The sequence below is a fragment of the Triticum aestivum genome, chromosome 6D (genome assembly GCF_018294505.1).
Source record: "Triticum aestivum cultivar Chinese Spring chromosome 6D, IWGSC CS RefSeq v2.1, whole genome shotgun sequence".
NCBI lineage: Eukaryota > Viridiplantae > Streptophyta > Magnoliopsida > Poales > Poaceae > Triticum > Triticum aestivum.
The window spans coordinates 283,318,054-283,341,090 of NC_057811.1; positions in this window are offsets into that span (position 1 = coordinate 283,318,054).

A 23,037-nucleotide genomic window follows, 5' to 3' on the forward strand; every position below is an offset into this window, starting at 1 on the left:
TAGACCCGGGGGCTCCTGTCGGTGTACAAAAGTAGGGGCTCTCCTTTTGATCCCTTTAATTGTGCACGGGCAGTCAGAGCCACGCGCCGCGGCCACGCTAAGCAGGGCAGAGGAGGGAAGCCAGAGAGAAGCCATAGCACACGACAACCAAGGCAACGCCAAGACCAGAGACACAAAGAGAAGAGGGGCGAGGTGAACTCCCCCGCAAGACCCTTGCTGGGGCGGCCTCCGCATCCCCGGCAAGAGCCTTGCCGGGGCAACTTGCCCGACGCCAGCAGAGCGAGCCACCCTTGAGACCAAGGGTCCCAAACGCCACCAAAAACTGCATTGGACCTAGGGCTCGAGAGGCACCTCCGTGGTGGCATGCAGATCTTTGTCAAGATCAAAAACATGTGAGATCAGTTGAGGACCGGAAGACGGCGACCCTCGGCAGGATCCTAGCCGAGGAAATCCACAAGACCCCCGGCAAGACCCTTGCCGGGGACGACTGCAGCACCATGACAAGACCCTTTCCTGGCCCCCGGCAAGACCCTTGCCGGGGGCATCAGCAGGGCCACTGCCAGGCCCGCACCAGCCAAGAATCCACCGCCGTCCCCAAGCAGCAGCTAGCTCAACCAACTGGGCAGGCACCTGCATGGCGACGGGTGGCCGCTACACCGACTCAGTAAGGACCTGCGTGGTGGCATGCAGATCTTCGTGATGGCCCTGCCACTGCGCCACCTCAGGTACCTGCCTGCCTACATGGCACCCCACGCATCGCTGGCCCAGGCTCGTGTCGAGGCGAGGCGGGGCGGTGACGGACGGGACAGGCCTCGTTCCCATCCCCGATAAAGCTAATGGACACCTAAGTAGCGCATTTAATGCGTTTTGTCGATAATGCCAGGCGATAAGCTTGCGCACTGTACGCCTTTCCACCACCTGTGTGCCACTGTGGCAGCCCCTTTTCCCTAAAAAAGGAGGCCCAAGGCGACCAGGAGAGGGATTCGGCTCTTTGGAACTACACAGCCACCGTAGCTAGTTCGAGAGCTCAAGAACACTCTCAAATACACACCAAAGCAGGACTAGGGTATTACGCATCGTCGCGGCCCGAACCTGGATAAACGATCTCTGTGTTGACTTCTAGACCTACTCTTCTCTCAACCCCGCGCCCCGCCAACCGTAGTAGGGATTCCTGTGATCCCATAGGTGTCGTTCTCATCGACATTCTGCTACACACATGTGAGCACGCTGTCCTAGACAAGCATAACCATGTAGTAGTCTTAAAATAAAACACTACCGAGTTCAGTTGGGGAACCATCATTAATGATATCGAAGTCTCCACGCGTGGAAGTCCAAAGTATTAACCTTAGAACAGAATTCGTTTTTCTTGAACAAGTCAATCGGTGGCTTGGTATGCTAGGAAAGACATATAGAATGGAGGCGGCCAACCTATCAAACCATAGAGTACTTCACACATGCGAGACTAACTTGGGACGATTCCAGAGGAAGCAAAAACAAGCTTTCTCGAATTCACGGCGGCAACTTGCTACAAATGCACATGAATTAGAGGAAGTCACTTCTTTCATCAAAACAGGTGCTTCATGAGCTAGCATGAAGAAATGCTTTCAAAAGTTTCCAACACTAGCTTAATGTTCAACAAAACCATGGAGAAGATAAGAATGTTGTCGATGGGCTCAATAACAATTCATCCAGGTTTCCAAAAAAATGGAATTCCACAATTATGTGCACAAGGCGATAGCATTGGCCAGACCCGAAAGATATAATGGTGTATGCTCGAGGAAACATCCATGAGTAAGACAACATTATGAACATCGTTGATTCTGATTTGATTTGACGATAGCCCATGCTCAAATCAAAGATTGGATAGGACAATAGCGCCTACAACTGATCATGAGGATCAATCAATGAGGATATCATCTTTCTTCAACACACACACAAAATATATCCCTTAGAGACGAACTGAGTCGGATAAAGCTTTATCTTCCAACTCTCCAAGTTGTTGTTTAGCTTATCCAACTAGCTCAGGGGTATCCAACACAAATTCTTGGAGAAGGGGTGGTTTATAAGAAAACCAACATGATCGCGAGCTCAACATAACGGTGAGGGGACAACCATGGTGATATTTCCGAGATGATATTCAGAAAATCACGAACCACCAATATGTTATTAAGCTCGGCAACAATCTTGCTTCTCAGGGCAAGACGATATGATCAAAAGAGGGAGGGATTAGCACAATCCTAACCCATTGATCAAAGAGTGCACCAGAAATACAGACTAGGTAGCACAATCAATCTTAGATTGATGATTCAATAACCAACACGCGAAGAATGAAGTTATTGTCCATTAACTACCAAGCAACGGAGTTGCTAGGAGTATTGATTTCACACCTGACGATTCACTTGTCGGTATTCCGGTGACAGTAACACGGAGACCAAGAAATGAACAATGATGGCGAGAGGTATCACTATATCAAGAGTTCATAGGAGGTGGTGCAATTCCCATGATATTCTTGACATAAAGATGGTAATACCCCAAGGTAGAACAGATCAAAGGCTGGTGGCAATTTGATCTGCGGAATACAATTGCTTTGACCCAATCCTAGATATGGATGAGGTACTGGAGTTTGTTTCTCCTAGTCATTCCGTAATAGATTGGCTTAACGGATCACGGGAATAATAGGCATCGATAACACGAATGCACAACTACTCTTGTCCAACAATTGACAAACGAAGGTCAAATAACAACTAAAGAGAGACAACTCAAAGGGACATATATCTTTCTGAGTTGTGGATGCATAGATTAGTATGTCAAACAAGTTCAACATATTTCTTTCGGATAACCCATGCAGAAGAGGAAGGACTGGCAGATTCACAATTTTTAAATGGAGAACTCATCAAGAGCACTCTTGTTGTGATCATTGGTTCAAAGATCTTCTTCCATAATGGTTCATGGTATTGGAAGAATGATATACCATGGACCTCAAAGACTATCACAAAGGTTACTAATATCCTAAAGGAATGAGCAAACACTACGAGCACGAGGTAAGTAGAGTGAATCTTGGGCTCAAGAACCCAGAAATAGAATGCCTACTAACTAAGTGGCATCACGGGATGCTTTTGAGAATGATGGCGAGAATCACCACACTGGGAACACAAAATATGACTAGATTAGTAGGTGATCCTCTAAGACACCTAGGGTCATAATAATAGCTCCACATATATGTCGAGGCAACAGAGTACCTCAACTCACTGATTAGTGTGGTTAAACTGGCCCAAAGAAACATCGGGAACGGAAAGAAGGGATTTGCAAATGCATCAGACTATTTAAAACCTGGGATGACTTGGACAGCATAACGGTTGTAAATGCTCAAAAGATTTGAGAAATCCTGCAAAATAGTGCAATAACCACTCAACATCACAATATCAAGGTTCCGAGACCAACTGTTATCACACGGACGTAGTAGAAACTGAACTAAGACTTGAATCCATCAATCTTATAAGTCTACGGATTAGTAACACGTAATCTTATAAAGCTACGGATTAGTAACACGTGATCCTGATAGAAAGATGAGAAGCCTAGTTCCTTAACCCTGTAGGAAAGATAGGATGACTCGGATCAGAAGGGCATAAGGTAAAGGAGTAAAAAGAGCCTTATGTTCCCTTCCAGAATCAATTCCCTTATATAACTAAAGCATTTCTAGACTCAACTTCGACCAGTTTGGCTTGGTAATCCTACAGGCAGTCAGGCTCTGATACCAAAGCTGTCAAGACCCCGATCCAAAGTAACACCGATCTAGCATGTAACACATCATATCAATTTGCGGCGTCACGCACGGTATTCCCACGGGTGCCACCTTACCTGGCCCGGGATGGTTTGCACCTTTTGGCTCACGTATATGATAGTGTGGCTACCATCCATATGATAGATAACCCGGGCCGACATGACTAGTCGTGAATCCAAAGTGGCACTAACTTACAGGGACACGCATACATGACCCAACAACGAACGTGTCGGTCATCAACGTATGAACCCAAGTTGTAGCAAGCTACAAGGACTTAAAGGAACAACGCGTGACATTTCCCTGAAGGGACAAACACAGGAAAGAAGGACACATGCTGGCCAGCCTAAGTGTTCCGGAGCAGTAGCAAGCTACCATGGCTCAGTGGAAGCACTAGGAGACATTTCCCGGTAAGAGAGGCTACCAAGAATAAACAACTAAGTTGACGGATGCCCCACATACCAAGCATTTCAATAACATACACACAATATGCCCGATATGTGCAGATACAACATGTCATCACAACAAGACTCTATGACTCAAAGTATTTATTCAATAGGCTCCGAGGAGCCAAGCATTACAAACATGGGTCTGATGACCCAGCATTCAACTCATACAAGCAATAAGCACATGCGGAAGCTCAACTTGTCTGAGTACAGACAACTACAAATGAAAGAGGCTGAGAAGCCTGACTATCTACAAGACCCTCCCGAGGGCACAAGATCGTAGCTGAGGTAACAAGCTAAACGTCGAAGTCCACGCGGAACTACTAGTGAGACTGAAGTCTCTCTACAAAAACATAAATTAAGCAAACGTGAGTACAAATGTACCCAGCAAGACTTACATCAGAACTAGCTACATATGCATCAGTATCAACAAAGGGGTGGTGGAGTTCAACTGCAGCAAGCCAGCTTTGACTTAGTGGCTAACCTAAACTACGACTGATGGTAACTCTTTTGAGGTGGTGCACACGAGTCCACATATTCACCAATCAATACACCACTATGGATCCGCTCCCGTCTCCCTACAAGAACGCCATCCATAGCACTCACGCTTATCTTGCAGATTTTAGAGTATCCACTTTCACTTGTCTATGAACTGTATAGGCAACCCAGAAGTCCTTTACCGCGGACGCGGCTATTCGAATAGATCATTTATAACCCTGCAGGGGTGTACTTCTTCACAAATTTTTCCACAACTTAGCGTCTACACACGACATGTGCTCGGCAGACTTCAAGCGAAAGACGACGTGGGTGTAGACCACGACCTAACTAACCACACAAGTCCCTAGTCCAGGTTTATCGCCTATTCAGGTTCCATCCGCAGGGAGTCCGGCCGAGGTTTCCACTATGACCCCGAATGATGTGTGCAGGGTTCCCGAGGCACCAAACGGGTGTCCCGGTACACCGTGCCACATGCCTACCGCATCACAGCCCACCCCACAGGTCAGCGCTGCGCACGGCCTCCAGCATACTATAAACACCATAAACTACTTGCAACTCCTGGACAGAGGACGGGGGGTTAATAAGTCGAGCGAGGTCATATTTCAAGGCCCAACGTGTGGTAGTAGCTATTCATGGATCACAAACACAGAACTCGGTTCCTGAGGACGGTTTCAATGAGACAACCCACCATGTACTCCTACATGGCCTCTCACTTCTACCTTTACCAAATCGTGTTCACACACTTAGCTCTCAACAGTAAGACATGTTCACCACATTCCAATTCATCCCTGATGAATCAGACTTGACTCAACTCTAAGCAGTAGCATGCATGACAACAAGCATGAATGAGTAGGCATATCAGGGCTCAAACAACTCCTACTCATGCTAGTGGGTTTCATCTATTTACTGTGGCAATGACAGGTAATGCAGAGGAAAGGGGTTCAACTACCGCATCATGTAACAGTTGAATCGTTGTTGTCCTAATGCAGTAAAAGAGAGCAGAAGCGAGAGAGTGGGGTTGTATCAGAATGAACAAGGGGGTTTTGCTTGCCTGGCACTTCTTAAGATAGCATAGCTCTTCATCGGTGTCATCGAGCTCATCGTCGGAACCACGTCTACTGAGAAGGGACAACACCGGCAATAGAGAAGGAACAGAATCAATGCAATGCAATAATATGATGCATGCATATGACATGGCAAAATGAGTGCGTTAGGCTAATGCAACTACAAACAGAGGGGGTTTGAGTTATTTTTAACCAAAGGTTCAACTTCAAACTCAAATTCTGAATTCAAATATGCATTATCATGTTTATCTAAACAGCAATATTAAGTTGCTTAGACATGCATCCAACTAGTACAGATGGATAGACTGGATTTTTCTGATCATTTTCATATATAAATCTTTTCATTCTTCACTGCAGCACTGTGACGTCAGCAGGTCAACGGGGACGGTCCAGGTCAAACCTGACCAGTAGGTCCCGCGTGTCTATGTTCAACTAAACTAACTAAATTTAGTTAGCAGTAACCTAGGTTAATTAGCAGGGCGGGGCCCCACCTGTCATTGACACAGGGGAGGTCAAACCCCTGGTCAAAACCGGGGCTAGCCGCCGGCAGCAAACACGGTGGAGGGGCGCGGGTTTCACGCTGCAGCGACCAAATGGACGGCGGAGGCCATTTGCGTGAAGCTGGGGACGAGCTGCATCCAGTGGTGGTTGGGCTCGGGGCGGCCGGAAACTTCATCGGCGATGACTTTCGCGGCTGCCGGAGCTCGGGTGAGCTCGGGGTCGTCGCTACGACGAGCGTGGAGGCGCGGGGTTAGCTCCTACATGCTCTACGCGGCGCGGTGAGCACGATGGACATGACGGCCGAGGCGTTGCGTGGCCGGAGACACGTCGGCGGCGAGCACAGGCGGTGACGCGTGTGGTTGAGCTCGGTGCGGTGCGTGTACTGTGCAGCAGTGAGAACGGAGAGGGGGAGTATGGGCAGCAGCTCATAGCGGTCACGACGAGCGGGTCAGCGAGGTCGGGGATGAACCGGAGCAGTCGGGGCGGCGCAGGGGATCTTCGGTGATGGCGGAACGGGACGAGCTCGGTGCAGTGTCTCCGGGGCGAGCGAGCACTCGGGGCTTGGTCTGATTGACGGAGTGGTCGACGGCGGAGCTCTTGGACATGATGGGGCGACGAGGAGGCGACAGTGGCTGTGGCTTCACGGTGGCGCGGGTGCGGCTGCGTCGGCCATGGCGAGGGAGAGCGATGGGGAGGAGCAGGGGAAAGTGAGGTCTCCAGGGACTCGGGGCGGCGCCGAGGAGGCCCTTCGAGGCGCTGCGCTGGCGCGGGCAAGGCAGGCAGGCATGGTGGTGGCGTGGCGAGCTCGGCGGCGTCGTGGTGTCCCTCCTCTGCCTATTGGCAGAGGTGGGTGGTGACTGGCACGGGCCAGGTGGGCCGGCCCAATGCAGGTAAGTGGCCTCTGGCCTTTCCTCTCTCTCTCTCTCTTTTATTTTTTTTAGTTTTCTATTTTCTGCAAATGTTTTGGGTGTATTAAAAATGCCAGAGCATTTCCAGAATTCATGAAACTGTTTGTGGGCACTGTTTGGAATATTTCCAGTAGCCCTCATTTCCTTTCATGATTATTTGGGCATTTAGAATTATTTATAGCATTTAAATGCCCAAATGCAAATAACTTTTGATTTAATTCAGTGACCCAAGTTGTCCTAGAAAAATGTGAACCATTTTTGGCAGAGGTTGTAGACCAAGACAAAAATGATGAACATTTTTTATGGGCATTACAGGTTCATTGAAAATATTTTTAGGTGGAACCTATTTGAATTCCATTTGATGCTAGGGTTTGAACATCCCCAATTCAAATTCATTTGAATTTAAACATGATGATCAAGCAAAGACAAAGAAAGACTGATCTAGGGCTGTGATAACGCCCTAATGCATGCATGTCCGAGCACACGATGAACACACACAGTCACCCTCAAGTGCTCAACCTATACGTGCATGCACACACATACTCAGCCAGGGTGAGCTAGTGACCGTATAAACACCAGAAAATGTATATATTGAGAGCAATGAGTGTATTATGAAGTCCATGACCATATTTTTACAAATATACAGTGACAGGTAGTGTATTTCTCTCGTTTCAAATTAAGCCATATTAACCGGAAAGGAGGTAGTATGGACTAGCATTACTTTGTTGTGTCCCGTCAACTTGCCGAACGAGGAGAAGCTTGCGTGCGGTGGCTCGCAGGACAAGGAGAAACTTTTGACTAATGCAAGCTCTCCCTCGCTCAGGCGGTGTACGCGCAATAGTTAATTCGGTGTCAGATTGCCCGAAGCATACATTGTACTAGTACCATTATTGTTTGACTTCCCGAAGAGGCGAACAACCAAGCGCAAAGTTTACTAGTACTAGTACTACTACTATAGAGGTATGTACTAATACTAGGAACCAGATGGTGGAGCATCTGCACTTTTATTTTCTTTTAAAATGTGATAAAGCAATCTTCAACACATTTGGTTCTCTTCGAGGGTTCTCGCATGTGATAATGGAAGTTGATCGCATGGAACACTCGCCACAATTCTCGCTTAATTCTGGCTCATATCCTGTTACAAATAGGAGTGCTCGGTAATATTTTCTCTTTTTTTGTTACTCAGCATGTAAATAGGTTAGCATACCTTGCAGCACATCTTTGTGCGAACCGTGCTTGCTGCACTTTGAATGTGATCGAGAGCTGGCTTGATGAAACACCTCGCTTCATTTTTCTTTTTTTGCGGGGTACCTCGCTTCCTGGTGACCAGTCTCTTGGTTGATCGTCCTAAGAATTCCTATATATGAATAAAGCTCCCTCATTTACCCGCAAAAAATATTAAGCCATATTAACCAGAAAGGAGGGAGTATGGACTAGAACTACTTTTTGGTGTGTCCCGTCAACTCGCAGAACGAGGAGAAGCTTGCAGGACAAGGTGAAGCTCACTTACACCCACTCCGTCTACCTCAAGCATGGTGGCTCGCAGGATGAGGAGAAGCTTTTGACTAATGCAACCTACCCTCGCCCAAGCGGTGGACATGCATGCAGCAGTTCATTTGGTGTCAGATTGCCAGAGGCATACACTGTAGTACCATCATTGTTTGACTTCACGAAGAGGCGAAGAGCCAAGTGCAAGATTTAGTAGTATGAGTAGTACTACTACTAGAACCGCATGGTGTAGCGTCTGTACTCTTGTTTTATTTTATCCTCTGATAAAATACACATTTATTCGGGAGAAGCGTGGAAAACGGCAGCCCGATAGTAGTATTAAAAAACATCGAGCATGTAATGATGATATCGATCAACCATTCTAGAATATATCTTGGCCTCCGTGCGAGCCCATCTGCGTGTTCTCGCTCCCCGTTTCTCTGAAGGAACGATGGGTTGGCCATTTTGCTGTCAATTGAGATCGGTTTGCTCACACTCCGGTCGCACATGTCAGTGATATGCCAAGAGGAAGTGCGTTGACTGACTGGCCATACACATACTTGGTTTTGCACCTTCATACTACTTCTCCCTCCATTACAGTTTATAGGGCGCGCTTCATTCTCATGCATTTCCACCACCAGAGAGACTTTAGACACATTTGGTTTAATGCTCAAGTAATTAGGGCGTGGTAACTGCAATCAAGTCCACAATTTTCTCTCGATGTACTAGGTGTGTACGCGGAGTGGAGTAAGTGCATGCATGTGTGTACCCGGGGTGGAAGCACTGCATGCATGTGTGTACGCATTATTTCCTCTAGTAATGGACGCCGTGCTATAACTACCAATGCTATTTTTCAGGCCGATCGCAAGTCGCCTTGGTCCCAGAGATTGTTGAAGCGCGCTCTATAAACAGTGACGGAGGGAGTAGTATGAGCGGATTCAAAGACGAGCGTATTGATGGTTGATTCTTCCGAGCAACTTACAGTGGAAAAGGGTGGGCTTATGAATTGACTGCTCATTACTCACTATTAGTGCGGTGCAACGATCGGGCTGAGTCTCCCATGCGGTTATGCACTACTCACTCTGTTCTTAAATACTATGGAGTATTTGTCTTTCTAGAGATTTCGACGAGTGACTACATACGAAGCAAAATGGGTGAATCTACACTCTAAAATATGTCCATTTGAAATTTCTAAAAAGACAAATATTTAGGAGCGGAGGGAGTATAATTTTGTGCATGGCACATGGACCCGGATGCTGAAGAGGTTTATGGCAATGCTATCAAGCTTCTAGCATTTGTTTACATAATTGACGTACTATACAAATAATTTTCCTGCGACATGAAATTGTACAATGCTCTGAGCTTTCAGCTTTTGTTTTGTGTGTCTTGCCATCCATGCTCTTTTGGAAAAAATAAAAAAACTAACTTCCTTGCTAATGCATCTCAATGATTAGCAGATCAGAGCTAATATTTACATGACAACTGAAGACAAAGTTGTGAGAAGGTGTTCAATTAAAATTGATGCATGCTTTCATCGGCAGCAACTTCCCCCCAGCTCGGTCTAAATCAACAAGGCATATTGGGAAAAAAAGTAGATGTCTGGAGGATGCAACATTCCTATCATTTTGTGTAGTACCACTAAAATAGAGTTGAGCGTCCCTGTTCCAAAGATATTAAGTGTGATTACAATAATAAATGACTGTTGATGAAACAATGAACACACAAATAGAAACTAGTCACCTTTGCAGTCTCACTTAAGACTAACTAGTTGGAGAAGATTAAGCAAATAGTTGGAGAAGATTAGCCTCGGAGTTGGATTAGGAGGATAGAGGAAAACCAATCTCCTTTTGTGTAGTCGCACTAAAATGTAGAGACGTTGCCCGTGTGACATTTTAGTACAACTGCACAAAACACTCTTAAGAAAAAAGTGATTTGTGTAGTTCACCAAAAGGTCACCATAGCAACGAGGTGAAATAGATTGCCCTGTTTGCACAAAAGAGGTAGAAAGGAAACAATTACTGGCCAATAACAGTTGATGACACATACGACAACAAAGAAGAAGCATATTCCCTGTCCTAAGGGAAGATAACAACACGGTTGTGTTTGTCTAAAACGGTGTGAGGACGAGATTGCAATATGGAAAGTACGCCTTTCGAACTACATTTTGGGCAAAGAACTATTGAAGATCCACATGCAATATTTTCCACAAGCAGCGATATGGGAAGACGGGTAGTGGAGCAAGGACGGAGGGGATACCTGGGGGTCGTCGGAATGTAACTAGGAGAGCGGCGGTGGGCGGGATCTGCCCATACTGCGGCAACGAGCAAGTGGCCTAGGCCCTACCGCGCCGGAGCTTGGTCAGAGAAAATGGCGGGTACCACAGATCGTGACGTGCTGCCTCGGCGCCATCGAACGGAGAAACAATGCACATCCTCCCTTTCCGCCGGTGGACGGGATGCGGCCGGATCAGTGACCAACGGTGAGAGAGAGAGAGGCCACCGCCGCCTTGTGTGAGATACTTTGAAGAGAGACAAACGCCGGTAGGCAGGCTCCAATGTATATAGTGGAGCGGGCTACCTTTTTCTACATAAAAATCATTTTATATTCTATGTATGTGCCATTGAGCGATATAACTTTATTTAAAAATAACGCGCCAACGCATCAAGTCAAACGTTATTTCGTGCACGCGTGGTACACGACCTCCGTAGGTAAACAAATGCTACACATGCTCAAATTAGCATGTGGGCTGCCATTTCGTACAAAAATGAGCTCCACCATGTACCTGCGCGGCTGTGGCTGGGCACGAAGCATGAGTACGTGCACCTATTCTCTTCGTGTATGTACACCACCTACGTGGGGTTGTATGAGAGAGATACAAACATATAGAGATATGTTGTGTGGGTTCGTGAGTGTTTTTTGGGTGAGGGGCGTGAGAGATAGACAGGGAATATGTGTCGATGATATTTCAATCAAAAAATGTAGCATATGCAACGTGTGTGAAATAGAGGCCTGGATATATCATATATATAGAGGGGGCGATCCACGAGAAGAGAGTGGAGGTATCATCAGCGTGAGGTATCCACAGAATCGAAGAGAGGGATGATGGTGTGTGTGTGTGCGCGCAATCAATAAAGAGTGCCATCGAATTTGTGTGCCCACATCAAAGATATAGGGTGGCTGGCCTACTGGAACATGGTATAGGTAGGACAGATGCAGTTTCTCTCTGTGACATGGATACCTACCTACAACGCTCGACTATCGGTGTGTGTGGGGGGGGGGGTGGGTGGGGTGTTGGGGAACGTAGTAATTTCAAAAAAAATCTACACACACGCAAGATCATGGTGATGCATAGCAATGAGAGGGGAGAGTGTTGTCCACGTACCCTCGTAGACCGAAAGCGGAAGTGTTAACACAACACGGTTGATGTAGTCGTACGTCTTCACGATCCGACCGATCAAGTACCGAACGCACGGCACCTCCGAGTTCAGCACACGTTCAGCTCGATGACGACCCTCGAACTCCGATCCAGCCGAGTGTTGAGGGAGAGTTTCATCAGCACGACGGCGTGGTGACAATGATGATGTTCTACCGACGCAGGGCTTCGCCTAAGCACCGCTACGATACTATCGAGGTGTAATATGGTGGAGAGGGGCACCGCACACGGCTAAGAGATCAATGATCAATTGTGTGTCTAGAGGTGCCCCCCTGCCCCCGTATATAAAGGAGCAAGGGGGGGGGTTCGGTCGGCCAAGGGGAGAGGCGCGCCAGGAGGAGTCCTACTCCTACCGGGAGTAGGACTCCCCCCCTTTTCCATGTTGGACTAGGAGAGAGAGGGGGAAGAGGTGGAGGGGAGGAAGGAAGGGGGGGGGCGCCGCCCCCCTCTCCTTGTCCTATTCGGAACGGGGGGGGAGGGGCGTGCGGCCCTGCCCTGGCCTCATCTCCTCTCTTCCACCTAGGCCCCCTAAGGCCCATTAAGTTACCGGGGGGTTCCGGTAACCTCCCGGTACACCGGAAAAATCCCTATTTCACCCGGAACACTTCCGATATCCAAACATAGGCTTCCAATATATCAATCTTTGTGTCTCGACCATTTCGAGACTCCTCATCATGTCCGTGATCACATCCGGGACTCCGAACAACCTTCGATACATCAAAACATATAAACTCATAATATAACTGTCATCGTAACGTTAAGCGTGCGGACCCTACGGGTTCGAGAACTATGTAGACATGACCGAGACACCTCTCCGGTCAATAACCAATAGCGGAACCTGGATGCTCATATTGGCTCCCACATATTCTACGAAGATCTTTATCGGTCAGACCGCATAACAACATACGTTGTTCCCTTTGTCATCGGTATGTTACTTGCCCGAGATTCGATCGTCGGTATCTCGATACCTAGTTCAATCTCGTTACCGGCAAGTCTCTTTACTCGTTCCGTAATACATCATCCCGCAACTAACTCATTAGTTACAATGCTTGCAAGGCTTATAGTGATGTGTATTACTGAGTGGGCCCAGAGATACCTCTCCGACAATCGGAGTGACAAATCCTAATCTCGAAATACGCCAACCCAACAAGTACCTTTGGAGACACCTGTAGAGCACCTTTATAATCACCCAGTTACGTTGTGACGTTTGGTAGCACACAAAGTGTTCCTCCGGTAAACGGGAGTTGCATAATCTCATAGTCATAGGAACATGTATAAGTCATGAAGAAAGCAATAGCAACATACTAAACGATCGAGTGCTAAGCTAACGGAATGGGTCAAGTCAATCACATCATTCTCCTAATGATGTGATCCCGTTAATCAAATGACAACTCATGTCTATGGCTAGGAAACATAACCATCTTTGATCAACGAGCTAGTCAAGTAGAGGCATACTAGTGACACTCTGTTTGTCTATGTATTCACACATGTATTATGTTTCCGGTTAATACAATTCTAGCATGAATAATAAACATTTATCATGATATAAGGAAATAAATAATAACTTTATTATTGCCTCTAGGGCATATTTCCTTCAGTCTCCCACTTGCACTAGAGTCAATAATCTAGATTACACAGTAATGATTCTTACACCCATGGAGTCTTGGTGCTGATCATGTTTTGCTCGTGGAAGAGGCTTAGTCAACGGGTCTGCAACATTCAGATCCGTATGTATCTTGCAAATTTCTATGTCTCCCACCTGGACTAAATCCCGGATGGAATTGAAGCGTCTTTGATGTGCTTGGTTCTCTTGTGAAATCTGGATTCCTTTGCTAAGGCAATTGCACCAGTATTGTCACAAAAGATTTTCATTGGTCCCGATGCACTAGGTATGACACCTAGATCGGATATGAACTCCTTCATCCAGACTCCTTCATTTGCTGCTTCCGAAGCAGCTATGTACTCCGCTTCACACGTAGATCCCGCCACGACACTTTGCTTAGAACTGCACCAACTGACAGCTCCACCGTTCAATGTAAACACGTATCCGGTTTGCGATTTAGAATCGTCCGGATCAGTGTCAAAGCTTGCATCAACGTAACCATTTACGATGAGCTCTTTGTCACCTCCATAAACGAGAAACATATCCTTAGTCCTTTTCAGGTATTTCAGGATGTTCTTGACCGCTGTCCAGTGATCCACTCCTGGATTACTTTGGTACCTCCCTGCTAAACTTATAGCAAGGCACACATCAGGTCTGGTACACAGCATTGCATACATGATAGAGCCTATGGCTGAAGCATAGGGAACATCTTTCATCTTCTCTCTATCTTCTGCAGTGGTCGGGCATTGAGTCTTACTCAATCTCACACCTTGTAGTACAGGCAAGAACCCTTTCTTTGCTTGATCCATTTTGAACTTCTTCAAAACTTTGTCAAGGTATGTGCTTTGTGAAAGTCCAATTAAGCGTCTTGATCTATCTCTATAGATCTTGATGCCTAATATATATGCAGCTTCACCGAGGTCTTTCATTGAAAAACTCTTATTCAAGTATCCCTTTATGCTATCCAGAAATTCTATATCATTTCCAATTAGCAATATGTCATCCACATATAATATCAGAAATGCTACTGAGCTCCCACTCACTTTCTTGTAAATACAGGCTTCTCCAAAAGTCTGTATAAAACCAAATGCTTTGATCACACTATCAAAGCGTTTATTCCAACTCCGAGAGGCTTGCACCAGTCCATAAATGGATCGCTGGAGCTTGCACACTTTGTTAGCTCCCTTTGGATCGACAAAACCTTCCGGTTGCATCATATACAACTCTTCTTCCAGAAATCCATTCAGGAATGCAGTTTTGACATCCATTTGCCAAATTTCATAATCATAAAATGCGGCAATTGCTAACATGATTCGGACAGACTTGAGCATCGCTACGGGTGAGAAGGTCTCATCGTAGTCAATCCCTTGAACTTGTCGAAAACCTTTCGCAACAAGTCGAGCTTTATAGACAGTAACATTACCGTCAGCGTCAGTCTTCTTCTTGAAGATCCATTTATTTTCAATGGCTTGCCGATCATCGGGCAAGTCAACCAAAGTCCATACTTTGTTCTCATACATGGATCCCATCTCGGATTTCATGGCCTCAAGCCATTTTGCGGAATCTGGGCTCACCATCGCTTCTTCATAGTTCGTAGGTTCGTCATGGTCTAGTAACATAACCTCCAGAACAGGATTACCGTACCACTCTGGTGCGGATCTTAATCTGGTTGACCTACGAGGTTCAGTAATAACTTGATCTGAAGTTTCATGATCATTATCATTAACTTCCTCACTAATTGGTGTAGGTGTCGCAGAAACTGGTTTCTGTGATGATCTACTTTCCAATAAGGGAGCAGGTACAGTTACCTCATCAAGTTCTACTTTCCTCCCACTCACTTCTTTCGAGAGAAACTCCTTCTCTAGAAAGGATCCATTCTTAGCAACGAATGTCTTGCCTTCGGATCTGTGATAGAAGGTGTACCCAACAGTCTCCTTTGGGTATCCTATGAAGACACATTTCTCCGATTTAGGTTCGAGCTTATCAGGTTGAAGTTTCTTCACATAAGCATCGCAACCCCAAACTTTAAGAAACGACAACTTTGGTTTCTTCCCAAACCATAGTTCATATGGTGTCGTCTCAACGGATTTCGATGGTGCCCTATTTAGAGTGAATGCAGCCGTCTCTAAAGCATAACCCCAAAACGATAGCGGTAAATCAGTAAGAGACATCATAGATCGCACCATATCTAGTAAAGTACGATTACGACGTTCGGACACACCATTACGTTGTGGTGTTCCGGGTGGCGTGAGTTGCGAAACTATTCCGCATTGTTTCAAATGTAGGACAAACTCGTAGCTCAAATATTCTCCTCCACGATCTGATCATAGAAACTTTATTTTCTTGTTACGATGATTTTCAACTTCGCTCTGAAATTCTTTGAACTTTTTCAAATGTTTCAGACTTATGTTTCATTAAGTAGGTATACCCATATCTGCTCAAATCATCTGTGAAGGTGAGAAAATAACGATATCTGCCACGAGCCTCAATATTCATCGGACCACATAGTTGCTCTCTCCATAGTTCCGGAGAACGGTGTTTTAGTCATCTTGCCCATGAGACACGGTTCGCAAGTACCAAGTGATTCATAATCAAGTGATTCCAAAAGTCCATCATTATGGAGTTTCTTCATGCGCTTTACACCGATATGACCTAAACGGCAGTGCCACAAATAAGTTGCACTATCATTATCAACTCTGCATCTTTTGGCTTCGACATTATGAATATGTGTGTCACTACTACCGAGATTCATTAAAAATAGACCACTCTTCAAGGGTGCATGACCATAAAAGATATTACTCATATAAATAGAACAACCATTATTCTCTGATTTAAATGAATAACCGTCTCGCATCAAACAAGATCCAGATATAATGTTCATGCTCAACGCTGGCACCAAATAACAATTATTTAGGTCTAATACTAATCCTGAAGGTAGATGTAGAGGTAGCGTGCCGACGGCGATCACATCGACTTTGGAACCGTTTCCCACGCGCATCGTCACCTCGTCCTTGGCCAGTGTTCGCTTAATCCGTAGTCCCTGTTTCGACTTGCAAATATTAGCAACAGAACCAGTATCAAATACCCAGGTGCTACTGCGAGCTCTAGTAAGGTACACATCAATAACATGTATATCACATATACCTTTGTTCACCTTGCCATCCTTCTTATCCGCCAAATACTTGGGGCAGTTCCGCTTCCAGTGACCAGTCTGCTTGCAGTAGAAGCACTCAGTCTCAGGCTTAGGTCCAGATTTGGGTTTCTTCTCCTGAACAGCAACTTGCTTGCTGTTGTTCTTGAAGTTCCCCTTCTTCTTCCCTTTGCCCTTTTTCTTGAAACTAGTGGTCTTATTGACCATCAACACTTGATGCTCCTTTTTGATTTCTACCTCCGCTGCCTTTAGCATTGCGAAGAGCTCGGGAATTGTCTTATTCATCCCTTGAATGTTATAGTTCATCACGAAGCTCTTGTAGCTTGGTGGCAGTGATTGAAGAATTCTGTCAATGACGCTATCATCCGGAAGATTAACTCCCAGTTGAATCAAGTGATTGTTATACCCAGACATTTGGAGTATATGCTCACTGACAGAACTATTCTCTTCCATCTTGCAGCTGTAGAACTTATTGGAGACTTCATATCTCTCAATCCGGGCATTTGCTTGAAATATTAACTTCAACTCCTGGAACATCTCATATGCTCCATGATGTTCAAAACATCGTTGAAGACCTGGTTCTAAGCCGTAAAGCATGGCACACTGAACTATCGAGTAGTCATCAGCTTTGCTCTGCCAGACGTTCATAACTTCTGGTGTTGCTCTTGCAGCAGGCCTGGCACCCAGCGGTGCTTCCAGGACGTAATTCTTCTGTGCAGCTCTGAGGATAATCCTCAAGTTATGGACCCAGTCCGTGTAATTGCTACCATCATCTTTCAACTTTGCTTTCTCAAGGAACGCATTAAAATTCAACGGAACAACAGCACGGGCCATCTATCTACAATTAACATAGACAAGCAAGATACTATCAGGTACTAAGTTCATGATAAATTTAAGTTCTATTAATCATATTACTTAAGAACTCCCACTTAGATAGACATCCCTCTAATCATCTAAGTGATTACGTGATCCAAATCAACTAAACCATAACCGATCATCACGTGAAATGGAGTAGTTTTCAATGGTGAACATCACTATGTTGATCATATCTACTATATGATTCACGCTCGACCTTTCGGTCTCAGTGTTCCGAGGCCATATCTGCATATGCTAGGCTCGTCAAGTTTAACCTGAGTATTCTGCGTGTGCAAAACTGGCTTGCACCCGTTGTAGATGGACGTAGAGCTTATCACACCCGATCATCACGTGGTGTCTGGGCACGACGAACTTTGGCAACGGTGCATACTCAGGGAGAACACTTTTATCTTGAAATTTTAGTGAGAGATCATCTTATAATGCTACCGTCAATCAAAGCAAGATAAGATGCATAAAAGATAAACATCACATGCAATCAATATAAGTGATATGATATGGCCATCATCATCTTGTGCTTGTGATCTCCATCTCCGAAGCACCGTCATGATCACCATCGTCACCGGCGCGACACCTTGAGCTCCATCGTAGCATCGTTGTCGTCTCGCCAACTATTGCTTTTACGACTATCGCTACCGCTTAGTGATAAAGTAAAACAATTACATGGCGATTGCATTGCATTCAATAAAGCGACAACCATATGGCTCCTGCCAGTTGCCGATAACTCGGTTACAAAACATGATCATCTCATACAATAAAATATAGCATCATGCCTTGACCATATCACATCACAACATGCCCTGCAAAAACAAGTTAGACGTCCCCTACTTTGTTGTTGCAAGTTTTTACGTGGCTGCTACGGGCTTAGCAAGAACCGTTCTTACCTATGCATCAAAACCACAACGATAGTTTGTCAAGTTGGTGTTGTTTTAACCTTCGCAAGGACCGGGCGTAGCCACACTCGGTTCAACTAAAGTAAGAGAGACAGACACCCGCCAGTCACCTTTAAGCAATGAGTGCTCGCAACGGTGAAACTAGTCTCGCGTAAGCGTACGCGTAATGTCGTTCCGGGCCGCTTCATCTCACAATACTGCTGAACCAAAATAGGACATGCTGGTAAGCAGTATGACTTATATCGCCCACAACTCACTTGTGTTCTACTCGTGCATATAACATCAACGCATAAAACCAGGCTCGGATGCCACTGTTGAGGAACGTAGTAATTTCAAAAAAATTCTACGCACACGCAAGATCATGGTGATGCATAGCAACGAGAGGCGAGAGTGTTGTCCACGTACCCTCGTAGACCGAAAGCGGAAGCGTTAACACAACGCGGTTGATGTAGTCGTATGTCTTCACGATCCGACCGATCAAGTACCGAATGCACGGCACCTCCGAGTTCAGCACACGTTCAGCTCGATGACGTCCCTCGGACTCCGATCCAGCCGAGTGTTGAGGGAGAGTTTCATCAGCACGACGGCGTGGTGACAATGATGATGTTCTACCGATGCAGGGCTTCGCCTAAGCACCGCTACGATATTATCGAGGTGTAATATGGTGGAGAGGGGCACCGCACATGGCTAAGAGATCAATGATCAATTGTGTCTCTAGAGGTGCCCCCTGCCCCTGTATATAAAGGAGCAAGGGGGCTTCGGCCAGCCAAGGGGAGAGGCGCGCCAGGAGGAGTCCTACTCCTACCGGGAGTAGGACTCCCCCCTTTTCCATGTTGGACTAGGAGAGAGAGGGGGAAGAGGTGGAGGGGAGGAAGGAAGGGGGGTGCCGCCCCCCTCTCCTTGTCCTATTCAGACTGGGGGAGGGGCGTGCGGCCCTGCCCTGGCCTCCTCTCCTCTCTTCCACCTAGGCCCACTAAGGCCCATTAAGTTACCGGGGGGTTCCGGTAACCTCCCGGTACTCCCGAAAAATCCCGATTTCACCCGGAACACTTCCGATATCCAAACATAGGCTTCCAATATATCAATCTTTATGTCTCGACCATTTCGAGACTCCTCGTCATGTCCGTGATCACATCCGGGACTCCGAACAACCTTCGGTACATCAAAACATATAAACTCATAATATAACTGTCATCGTAACGTTAAGCGTGCGGACCCTACGGGTTCGAGAACTATGTAAACATGACCGAGACACCTCTCCGGTCAATAACCAATAGCGGAACCTGGATGCTCATATTGGCTCCCACATATTCTACGAAGATCTTTATTGGTCAGACCGCATAACAACATACGTTGTTCCCTTTGTCATCTGTATGTTACTTGTCCGAGATTCGATCGTCGGTATCTCGATACCTAGTTCAATCTCGTTACCGGCAAGTCTCTTTACTCATTCCGTAATACATCATCCTGCAACTAACTCATTAGTTACAATGCTTGCAAGGCTTATAGTGATGTGTATTACTGAGTGGCCCAGAGATACCTCTCCGACAATCGAAGTGACAAATCCTAATCTCGAAATACGCCAACCCAACAACTACCTTTGGAGACACCTGTAGAGCCCATTTATAATCACCCAGTTACGTTGTGATGTTTGGTAGCACACAAACTATTCCTCCGGTAAACGGGAGTTGCATAATCTCATAGTCATAGGAACATGTATAAGTCATGAAGAAAGAAATAGCAACATACTAAACCATCGAGTGCTAAGCTAACGGAATGGGTCAAGTCAATCACATCATTCTCCTAATGATGTGATCCCGTTAATAAAATGACAACTCATGTCTATGGCTAGGAAACATAACCATCTTCGATCAACGAGCTAGTCAAGTAGAGGCATACTATTGACACTCTGTTTGTCTATGTATTCACACATGTATTATGTTTCCGGTTAATACAATTCTAGCATGAATAATAAACATTTATCATGATATAAGGAAATAAATAATAACTTTATTATTGCCTCTAGGGCATATTTCCTTCATGGGGGAGACCTAACTATAGAGATACAATGGCTGGTATATGTGTGGAGGAGGATAGAGACCTACCTTATGTATTGAGGGAGATCGATCGGCATCCATGCATATGTGCAGGAGAGGAATAATGTTGGGCGAGAGACAGAGCTAGTGTCAGAGGGGTTGGTGGTGGAGTTGCTTCTAACAAATGGTGGGAGAAGCTTGCTAGACAAATGGAGGGCACGCCTGCAATATCAATAAGAGAGGGGATGCCTGCCTGTCTGTGCATGTGCGTGTGAGAGACAGGTCAGGAGGCATGCACGAGTGATGAGGGAGGACGATATGGCTATGGTAAGAAGACGTAACTACATAGGAAGATCAATCGTCCTTTGTCAGAGAAAGGAGAGACATAACTTGTGAGGTACGTCGATCGATGGGTGGGGAAAAATAATTAAAGTCGACCTAGGTATATGTAGGGAGATCGATCGATATACATGCATGTATGAGTTAGAAGCAAATAAGGCCCAGAGAGAAGGATAGAGAGAGAGGGATGCAGCTAGGAGGTGGTGCGAGAGGCATACTATATCAAGGGGGATGGATTGTGCGAGTACGAGATCGATGAAAATAGGGGCGGTTGTGAGGCATGGACGGTGAGAAGAGAAGAGGGAAAGCTTGTGTTTGTGGTAGGCACACCCGGCTAGAGAGGCATATGGATCAATGAGTGCCGTAAAGAAGGAGTTGGGGGGCCTACACACACCGTGGGTGAACGACCTAAAGTGAATAGACGAATTTGCACGATGGAGCTAGAGAATGCTGAGGGAGGGTGACAGAGATGCGAGCATGTGCATGCATGAGACAAAGTTAGCGCTAGCTATAAAGATAAGAGGATTTTGTGGGTGTAAAAGACGAATGGAGATCATAATTCATTATAAAAAGTGAAATCAAATATTTGAAGAATTTATCATAGTGTTTTAAACCGACGCATGTATGAATATAAAACGGTGATACACGTGGTGTGGTTATGAACATGTTATACTACATATAATATATTTTATATAAAAAACAGAGTTGGTGATGATGGTGTACCTGCCATCCTACAATATAGGTCATCCGATTTATATGTGACGGATAGGAAGGAGACTATGGAAATTTTGAAAAAAGATACCCCTCACCCCTCTCCACATTTGCAAATAAGGCCTCCCCTCGATCATCTTGATGTTCGGTGCAACGCATGGGCATCTTGCTAGTACTACATATAATATATAGAACATTGATTATAATTTGGGATAATGTGTGGCTTTTGCAGCTCAGGGCTAAATACTTGTCATAATGTAGGGGGCGGGGCACTATACTTTGTGTGATAAACATGGTGTATGTATGGAACATGGTTTAGATTATGAATATCTAGTTAGTACATCAAATGTACTATTATTTGGAATCAACATCAAGTGTATTCAAAAAATTGAATTCGAGTTCATATAGTACACATAGTTCATATCTATCTCTATAGTAATCATGTGGTGTGTTGTAAGGTAATACGCGGATGATGGTTGAAGTTGGCAACAATCATGATTGTAGATTCTTATTCAAATAGAGAAATGAATTAAAATTTAGTTCGAATTGCAGCGGTAGTATAGACATTTGGAATGCACTAAATGTTGGTATGAGTAGGTTACATGCATTATACAGCCAGCGAAAAAATTTAATTGGACATAACATGGATTCATAGCTTTGAATAGCATTTGTATAGTAAACCGGGACAAGACTCTCTCTTTGTGTGGTGTGAATAATTATTTTTCGTTTTTTCGTTGAGGGAAGTGGGAATTGATTTGGTACGTACAAGTACAATATTACACGTTAGGCTTGTCCCTAAAATTCAACCCACGCCTTGTTATATCCCGAAAATTCATATATCATGCTCCCAAAACTCACGCCTTCACAAACCGCGCCTTGCTATCCCCAAATTACAACATGCGCGAAAACTCCTCCAGCTGCCAAATCCCGATACGTGAAATCCCCCTTCTAACCTTGAGCCGAAAGGGCCGCTAGTTCAAATTGGTGGGGGTACTTTTGTAACACACCCTAAATTTTGTACAAGCGCGTCCCAAGTCATGGTTCCCCCCTCCCATCACCTCCTTTTTGCCATTCGAAATCCCACGCCATCATAACCTCTCTGTTGCCCACCCCCTCCGTCCTCCAGCTCACCGCTGCCCAGCCGGAGCCTCTTCCCCGACGACGTCATCCACATCAACAACTCGACATCCCTCATCCACCTCCCCGGATGAGGATCCGTCATCCATCTTGTCGTCCCATCGGTTCAGCCGCCCCGTCCTTCACCTCCAAGGAGCTGCTCCGATGATCGCCTCGTCTATCGCGGCTGCTCCATCCC